Below are 7,519 nucleotides of genomic sequence, written 5' to 3'. Positions count from 1 at the left end.
ATATTATATTTATACCAAATTTATTTGATTTTTTTTTCGACTACTTTATAAAACCGTAAACTTTTTAATGTTTAACTGGATTTATGTATATAATTTTTTTTTGTTATGCCTTAGTATTCAATATGTATGCATGTATGTATATAGCCAACAACGTATTGCGCGTATGTGATTTGTCTCAATACTTCTTTGGCCTTTTAGCTTAAAAGTTAAATCACACAATTTTCGTTTACTTTATATGATTCCAACTTAATTTTACTGCAAAGCGGCGTTTGATTATCGTACTTAATTACGTTTATGTATGTATGTATGTATGTATGTATGTATGCAGCAGAAGCAAGTATGTTAAATTAATTTTTAGTTTTTTTTTAACTTTTTAAAGTTCTAATAGCTTCGTTTATGCTATGTATGTATGTATATTTTGTACATAAAATTTTTTTTGCGGATTTCGTTTACTTTTTTCCTTTTCTTCAACTATTGCTTAAATTTGCATGCCGTCGACGTGCTTTTTAAGAGTTAAACAGCGAAAAGAGGCGTAACCCGTTTTTGAAATGTACAGAATTTTTGTGAATTTTTCGCTATTTATCGTTGCTGATTGATGTACGAGTATGTATGTACGTATGCCTGTAATAGCTATAGCACTGATTTTCTACAATAATCCGCTGGTGCTTTTCTTCTGCCTATCCCGTGGTTGCCTATGAGTTGGTTTTGAGTTGACGCTGGTGGGTTGAGTTTTAATGCTTAGAAAATTGTGTGTTAAAAATTTATTTTGATGTTTCTTTGATTTCGTTGCTTTACGACAAAAGGACGTCTGACTTAATACGTACAGATTTTTCACTTATATCTACATTTGTTTCCTTTATACTTTTAATTTTTTTTTTGTAAAGTTTCTAAAATTTTCGAAATATGTTTCACAATTCGTTTTTGTTTTTTTTTTTGTTTGTATCCTTTTGATAAATCAATTTGTGCGTTTTGAGTGTTATAGATTTTCTCTACAGCGTTGCAACATGTCCGCCGTATTCAGTGGAATTTGAAGTTGAAGAATCACAAGATTTTTTTTTTCACACACTACTTCTACTTCTACTGCTACTTTTTTGTATTTGTTCTATTGAAAACCTTTTTAAATATTTTGCATTCTTTTCTTTGCAATCTATTAAGACAAAAAATTTGTGTGTTTTGTACCAAATGCACTACAAATTTAGGCCTTCGTTAGACACTTTTATCTAAAAAAAAAAATTCGTTCATTTGCGGCCGCCGCGCCCAAAAGTATACTTCAGCTGGCTCTATGAATTTGGTAGGTAATTTGATTTGGTCGCTTTGCAAAAGCGAACGCTGAAGTAGCGTAGAGTAGAATGTGTTTTGCCGAACGAACAAACGAACGCAATCGGAAATTTTAAAGGAACTAAATTTGAGATCCAGGAATCAGCTAGCCAGAGGTGGATTTTTTCTCAAACAAAATACGTGCGCTACGTATCCTCCGGTACGGCTGCGGCGCAGAAAACCTGTGGTTGCGGCGGCACGCCTGCTGCCCACCAATAAAGGCAGGCTGACGACAGGCAGCAGCCCGCACGCACGCATGTAAGCTATGTACATATGTATGTATGTATGTACATTATAGGGTAAGCGCTGAATGTAGAGAGCGCGCGGTGTGTTTGGGAGATGGAGAGAGTGAGTCTTTGCACAATTTGTAATTTGATTACCGGGGTTGAAGGACGACGCGACAACACGCGGCTGCCCAAAAACAATAGGCGTTCGCGTTTTCCTCAGAGGTTTGCATTGAATGCAATAAAAAATCAAGCTGTTGCAATTGAAATATAAAAAAAAAAACTAATATGAATGCAATAATGAATGAATGAATACTGCAGAGAAAGGAACCACCATTCAATCTTATTTAGACATTTATTGGCACAAAATAGCTCCATAAAGCTTTCTATTGTTAGGCGCTTGCGCTATTAAAGGCTAAAATACTCGGTTTTGCCGCTCACTTGTTTGCAGTGTTCGGTCTCCCAAAACTAGATTCCGTAGTAAATGACTCCAAAATCGGAGTAGAAACAAAATTTCCGTAGTAGACTGGCAATTATGTTTTCGCTACTGTGCGAGTCAAAAATTTGAAAATTTCGCATGAACAAGTAATTAGAAAATGCCACTATGGGTGTGAGCAGCCGCTCTTGAAACTTTAACTGAGTTGTGCTAAATGGGAAATCGCTTAAATTTTTTTTGATTCATGCAAAAATAAAAACGTGAAGGAATGTTACTTATTTAGGTAAAGTAGAACTTACTATCAAATCTTTTTTTTTAGGAGCTTCGGCTCTGGAACCATTCTTTTATTTTATATATGTATATCTTTTTCTACATTTAATTTCTAACAAACTTATACGGCAATTCTGGTTAAGATAGTTGCAAGTCTTTTGTAAGACAATTGAAAGACAGTAGGCAAAAAAGTTTGAAAGATTTTATTTATTCTGGCGTGCCATTCGAGAGAACTGAGGTTCGAACCCTTGGGCAGCGGAATTTTTTTTTAATTTTTTTAATTTAATTTTGTTGTTTTTAAATAACTTTTCTTTTTAATGTTTGGGCTTTTTTAATTTCATTTGATTTTTAGAAACTTATTTTATATATTTTTCTTATTTTAATTCTATTTTTTTCTTTTTAAATCTAATTTTCTTTTGGTTTTTTTAGACTTAATTGTTAATTTTTTTTTGAAATAATTTTAATATAAATTTATAGGTTTTGTTCTAAAATAAAATTATTTTATGCAGTTAAATTTTTAGGAGGTGTATTTTTTAAGTGTATTTCTTTTTGTGATTTTAATTAAATTTAAATTGTTAGTAAATTAATCTAATTTTTAGAAACTTATTTTATTGATTTTTCTTTTAATTAAATTTATATAGATTAAATTTTCTTCAAATTTATAGTCTTTATTGTGTAAAAAGAAAAATGAATGTGTTTTATTTAATTTAATTTTGAGACCTATTTTATTTATATTCCTTCTTTTAAGTTGTAGCGTTTATTGTTAAAACAATTATTTTTATTTATTTAATTTTTAGAAAACTTATTGCTAAAAGTCAAACAATTTGTCTTTAGAAAGACAGAAAACAGTTTTCAAGCTAGTCGCCAGAATTGAAAGACAGTTGCCAAAATTGCCCTTATCTATAGTTAGATTATACTCCGTCATTTTATTAGTAGGGTTTTCGATTTTCCAAAAAATTCAGCCCTTCCATAGTGCAAAATATGTTTGATGTTACACTCAATCTTGTAAGTGTTGTTTTTTCCCCACTTAGGCTTATTTAACTCATGAATTTCATAATATTGTCCTTTTAAGCAACTCATCTGATTTGCAGGGCATTCATCTCCCCTAACAAAGCTTCAAAGGGCAGAGAATGTACCCTTTTTTCCTTACTAGGGTGTAACACTTTAAGAAACGAACAAAGCATTTTTTCATCACAAGTGAGTTTCTATTTTTATCACTAAGATTTTATTTAACTTGATTTTTTTTACTGTAACCCGTGGATTAATTTAAAAAAGGATTAGAGGAGCAGATTTCAAAATTGTTCTACTCCGTTCGAAGTGAAATCCGAACACTGTGCGTTTGTTGTTCATTCGCCCTCTCCATTTGTTTTTCATTCGCCCTCTCCATTTGTTTATTATGGTTTGCCGAAGTGGCGACGTAGTGTAGACGCGTGTATCCGGATTTTTCCATACATACATATGTACATACATTTCGTATTTCATGGCTGGCTATCGAATTGCCCGATTTGATTTTTCAATAAACAAAGTACACCGGAAATTTTATTATCTAATTAGATGCCATTAAAAGAGATTCAATTACTAAACATTTACATATGTATTAAAACAATTGTAAAGGTATTAAGAAATTTAATTTGTATTTATATTTCTTCACTAACAAATATACATATATACAAACAACATCTATATCTACATATTTAAAGACACACTTAAAAAGCAGTTGTTAACATAGTATTTGGATGCCTACTTGCTAAAAAAGGAACATTAGGGCATTCCTTATACATATGTGCTAATTCATTTTTTAACGAAGAAATTTTCATCTCTGAAAAAGGTCGTTTAAGGTCTGAAGGTAGTAACTACGTTTGGTTCTGCGGATGGCGTATGTACTGTTGAACCTGGTCATTAAGGCTTATATGCATATTTTTGACATTAGCAGCTAAATTCTGGCAGCTTTCAACCACAGTTATTCAATACAATTTTTAATACTGGAAACTATTTTAAACACCTTCTGTAGCTTTCGAAAGACTAATTGAAAGATCTGCTAATGAGATCTTAGGGTTATTTTATTTGTCTTAAAGGAAAAAGGTTTCTAAAAATTTAATTGAACACAAAAACCTATATTTTGCTTTTTAAAATAACAAAACCTAAAAAATTTTAATAATATTGAATTAAAAAATATGAAAAATTAAACTAATAAAGGAAAAAGTAATAAGTTTTAAAAATTAAATTATAATTTTTTTCTTTTTGAAACAATAAAATTTACAAACCAAAGAAAAATAAAATTAGAAAAAGAAAATATTAAATTAAAAAATTAAATTAAATTTAAAATGTAAAACAAGTTGGCAAATTTAAATATAGTTAAAAAATATCTCTTAAAACCAAAAAAATCTAAAACTTAAAAGAGAAAAATAAATAAATTAAAAAAAAAATTAATAAATAAATTGACAAAAGAAAAAACTAAGTTCTTAAAAATTATATGGAACTAAAAAAATATGTTTCTTTAAAAAAAATAAATTCTACAAACTAAGATTAAGATAAAACTAAGAAAATAAAACATAAAATGTTTCTAAAATTAAATTACATAAAAATTACAAGAAAATTTTAATAAAAATAACTTAACAACCTTTTCTTTTTTTTGAAGTCGGTTAAAAAAGAAATAATAGATGCGTATAGTAACTTCCCCAGTAAAAATTGCAGCGATAGTGTAAAAGCACAATAGAGCGTAAAAGTGAGAAGAAAAGAAAACTAGCAGAAAAAGTTATTGAACACAAAACTAGTAAAAACTTTCAAGTGAACAGTTGTGTCACTGTTTTGACATTCCTGCTGTAAACATTTTACAATTTATAAATTCGGTTTTAAACTCTTTGCTTTACACATATGCACTTACACAGTCCAGTACATCATTAATATTTTGATTGTCACTCATTTTACTTTTGTTTGAGCTTACTTGGGTTTTACATAGGACAATTTTGCGAAGACAAATACATTCACCCTTTTCACCCATTGCCTTCCGTCACTGTCTTTGATTTTTCGAAGGCAGTTTGGGTTATTATACACTTTTTCAGTAAAAATTTGCAGGCTACAGTACAAATTAGTACTGACTATTTGTTACTAAGCATCTTATATTTCGCTGCCCGGGGATTTGAACCTCAGATTTCTCAAATAGCACGCCAGTACTTTAATCACTAGGCCATTGCAACTGCTGTCCCCATTTGGAGCATGCTCATGTGCTTTTTGTCAAAAGAGCTTTTCACCATGAAAGTTGGCAAGGGAGCTTTTTTTAAGCCTTTCGTGCCTGAAGAAACAAAATCCTTCGAACTATCGTGCCGACTACTATGACTAGGCCAGATGATGCGCAAATAATATGAGTAACCAGTTTTCCTCAACTGTATTTAGTTCTAAGGAAAAGAGATATCGAAAGATATGATTCCTCTAGGCCGGTTTCTCGGGTTAAAGTCTGGTTATAAAACCACATATTTTCCATATTTCAGATATCACTTGGGTGATAAGCAGTTTGCCAAATCTTTTCGCAGCTGTTCATGCTTTTGGGTTATTTGAATAAACATTTATATAGATATTTATATTGACTTTGCTAATTTGGCGGAATGACTTCAACAAGCGTTTAAAGCAATGTGATTTAATGCAACTTGTTAGATATGCCTGTTATCAACGCTAATAGAAATTAACTGCTGATAAATAGATAAGGCATGGAAATTATTAAGTGGGTACATGTGTATCTATGTATGTATGTAAGTATATATATTAATTTGTATCACTCACTCATACTTGAGCTTAATTAACGCTCAACTTCTTGTTTGTCGGAAAATTTATACAATAGATGATGCATATGGGACTCGTTTAGTTACGAGTACCCCCGGAGCAACAAGCAGAGTCAAATGCCTGAATACGGATTTGTATGGGATTTTTTTTTCTCATTTCATACACTTTCTATATAAATATGGGCACATTTAGTAGAAAGTGACTCAGATTATGCAGCAAGTGCGACAAAGTTTGTAGAAACATTAAACACCTCAGACGCCATTTTGAAAGTGTTACAGAGCACTTCTTTAGCTTTAAATTCCAGAGAAAAAAATTTATTAATTTCCCACAGCTACACCTAAATATTTTTTTTTTTCAATTCTACATCACGTTTTTTACTAGCCAAGTTAGTTATCAATTCCCCGAAATCGTTAAGATTAAATAATTTGACGATAATTTTTGTGGTTCATTAAAACGACAAGCGTGCGTGAATGTACATATGTATGTATATATACGTAGAAATTGTAGAAAGTAGAGAAACGTTTTACTTATCAAAGATGAAACCTTTTTAAAACTTAAACGGTATCGCGCTTTGGTCTGCGAAATTATTTCCACAAATGAATGTCCTCTACATAGAAGCGATTGGAAAAGTAACCTATGCTTGAATCGTTATCTTGATTCTTCGGCCATTTACACTGAAGGTTCTCCAAATAAACATTGTTGATTTGGCAAGGAAGAGAACCTTGTTGTGTGAGATCAGTGCAGGAGAAAATAACTTTAAAGAACAGGCCAATAAAAGATGAGTCTACGGAGAGCAAACGTGTGGGATAGTACGACACTTCTGGTCTAAATTAGATAGGAAAAGATGTAGCTCACTCTTCCGATTGATTCGCCATGCAATTGAGGTTATTAGAGGTCTCTGCTTGATAGGGCGTAGTTGACGTGAAGAAATAAAGAGTGTAACTAAATAGTACTCCGCATTGGAGAGCGCCCGTCTACATGTCTCTGGCTGAACTGAATTCAGCTACCATCTACTATTAGTTTTGGGACCTTCAACAGAACCACGAATCGGTTTCTCTTCTAGGGAAAGGAAGAATACAAGAAGGGGCTAATGGCGACCAAATGTATCGCTTTTTTTATCTTTCGAAGCGATAGGCCAGGCTTTCGGTGCTACGTGATCTTTTACTCCTTTTGATTTTTCTGATTGTGATTTAGAAGAAAAAAATTTACACAAAATAATAATGCTGTTCAAATGGAACTTGGCAACGACCAATTACTTAGTTTTTGATATAGCCTAACGAATTGACGTCAATTACTATATTTAAAAAAATATTGGAATATTCAGAAAAATAGGTAGCAACGTTTAAAGCTGTATGGTTTATAGGCGGCGTATTTAATAACTAATATTATTTTATATACATTTATTTTATTCTTTATATTTGGCACTGCAGCGGCTTGTTGGTTTGGTACGCGTGCATATTTTGCATACATACATACAAACATAACTGTGAAAGTA

The 7,519-nt window shown here is 31.4% G+C and overlaps 1 protein-coding gene and 1 long non-coding RNA gene across 2 annotated transcripts in view; both read right to left on the bottom strand.

The window, feature by feature from the left end:
- The window catches only part of LOC118746813 (arginine kinase), a gene marked incomplete at its 5' end in the record, with an annotated part of 50,448 nt that overhangs the window by 4,637 nt on the left and 38,292 nt on the right, over window positions 1-7,519 (bottom strand).
- Window positions 80-7,519, bottom strand: part of LOC118746814 — an 8,650-nt gene continuing 1,210 nt past the window's right edge. The window contains exon 3 of the long non-coding RNA XR_004993895.1: window positions 80-255. This is a non-coding gene — a long non-coding RNA (uncharacterized LOC118746814). The remainder of the gene's footprint in view (window positions 256-7,519) is intronic.

This window comes from Rhagoletis pomonella, unplaced genomic scaffold (genome assembly GCF_013731165.1).
Source record: "Rhagoletis pomonella isolate Grant_MI unplaced genomic scaffold, Rhpom_1.0 Rhpom_scaffold_00011, whole genome shotgun sequence".
Lineage (NCBI taxonomy): Eukaryota > Metazoa > Arthropoda > Insecta > Diptera > Tephritidae > Rhagoletis > Rhagoletis pomonella.
This window is presented reverse-complemented; position numbering and strand designations above follow the sequence as displayed.